Raw genomic sequence first — 2,156 nt, 5'->3', positions numbered from 1 at the left:
GCCCTGACCATAAATGGTTTTGTAGGTTTCTATGTTTTGTTTGGTCAGGGTGTGATGTGGGTGGGCATTCTATGTTGTTTGCCTAGGTTGTCTGTTTCTATGTGTTTGGCCTAGTATGGTTCTCAATCAGAGGCAGGTGTCAGTCGCTGTCTCTGATTGGGATCCATATTTAGGTAGCCTGTTTTTCATTGTGTTTTGTGGGTGATTATTTTCTGTTCTGTATTTTGTTTCACCGTACAGGAGTGTTCGTTTGTCGTTTTATTATTTTTGTTCAGTGTTCATTTTTCATATTAAAACAGAATGGACACTTACGACGCTGCGCATTGGTCCTCCTCTTCTTTCAACCACAACAAGCGTTACAGAATCACCCACCACAACCGGACCAAGCAGCGTGGTACCCAGGAGCAGCGGGTTCAAAACTCCTGGACATGTGAAGAGATCTTGGATGGCAAGGGACACTGGGTACAGCCGGAAGAATATCGCCGCCCCAAGGCAGAGCTGGAGGCAGCGAAAGCCGAGAGGCGGCGTTATGAGGAGGCTGCATGGCAGCGCGGCTGGAAACCCGAGAGGCAGCCCCAAAAATGTCTTGTGGCAGGTAGGAGACCTGAGCCATCTCCCCGTGCTTACCGTGGAGAGAGGTGGACCGGGCAGGCACCGTGTTATGCCGTAAGGCGCACGGTGTCCCCGGTGCGCAGGCATAGCCCGGTGCGTTACATAGCAGCGCCTCGTATCGGCCGGGCTAGAGTGGGCAGGGAGCCAGGTGCTATGAAGCCGACTCAGCGCATCTGGTCTCCAGTGCGTCTCCTCGGCCCGGGGTATATGGCACCTGCCCTATGCACAGTGTCCACGGTTCGCCAGCACAGCCCAGTGCGGTCTGTTCCACCTCGCCGCACTGGCCGGGCTACGGGGAGTATCCAGCCAGGGAAGGTTGTGCAGGCTCTGTGCTCGAGACCTTCAGTGCGCCTCCACGGTCCGGTCTATCCAGTGCCTCCTCCACGTACCAGGCGTCCGGTGGCAGCACCAAGCACCAGGCTGTCTCTCCGTCTCCTTCCTCCAGGTGCGCCCTCATGTCCAGCATCGCCTGAGCCGCCCTCCTGTCCAGCGCAGCCTGAGCCGCCCTCCTGTCCAGCACCGCCTGAGCCTACCTCCTGTCCGGAGCCGACTGAGCCGCCCGTCAGTCAGGAGCCGCCGGAGTCTCCCTCCAGTCCGGATTGCCCTCCAGTCCGGATCTGCCCTCCAGTCCGGAGCTGCCTCTCAGTCCGGAGCTGCCCCTCAGTCCAGTGGTGCCCTTTATTAGGGTCCCCAGTCCAAGGTCGGCGGTGAGGGTCGCCGCTCCAAAGAGGCCACTTAAGCGGGCTAAGACTATGGTGGAGTGGGGTCCACGTCCCGCGCCAGAGCCGCCACCGCGGACAGATGCCCACCCAGACCCTCCCCTATAGGTTCAGGTTTTGCAGCCGGAGTCCCCACCTTTCGGGGGGGGTACTGTCTCGCCCTGACCATAGATTGCTTTGTATGTTTCTATGTTTTGTTTGGTCAGGGTGTGATGTGGGTGGGCATTCTATGTTGTATGTCTAGGTTGTCTGTTTCTATGTGTTTGGCCTWGTATGGTTCTCAATCAGAGGCAGGTGTCAGTCGTTGTCTTAAATTGGGAGCCATATTTAGGTAGCCTGTTTTTCATTGTGTTTTGTGGGTGATTATTTTCTGTTCTGTATTTTGTTTCACCGTACAGGAGTGTTCGTTTGTTGTTTTATTGTTTTTGTGTACGCAAAGATCATAACGTAACCAATGTTTTTTTTCAGTTCCCTGACAGCTATATTCATGTTTTTTAAGTGAGTAGGTGTGTGTGTCTAAGGGGTTTGGATTTTTAAGCAAAAAAAACACTTCTGTTCTCCACAAATAGGACTATAACGTATTCTTCCATCTTCCATATTCTATTTTGAAAAGCACTTTTGTGTCTACCTCCTTTATGCTGGTTAAGAAATAATTCACTTGCATAAAACACATGAAAAAGTTGTATAGTTATTATCACTGCATGATGAAATGGAAAATCAGCAATAGATTGAGTGGTACATAAGGATGTTTTGTTACTGATAGATTGCCACGATAATGCCTACAGGTCTATCTGTGGGTGGGTCCAGTGAGATCCTATAAAACCA

Source organism: Salvelinus sp. IW2-2015, unplaced genomic scaffold (genome assembly GCF_002910315.2).
Source record: "Salvelinus sp. IW2-2015 unplaced genomic scaffold, ASM291031v2 Un_scaffold1805, whole genome shotgun sequence".
NCBI lineage: Eukaryota > Metazoa > Chordata > Actinopteri > Salmoniformes > Salmonidae > Salvelinus > Salvelinus sp. IW2-2015.
Note: the sequence above shows the minus strand (reverse complement) of the source record.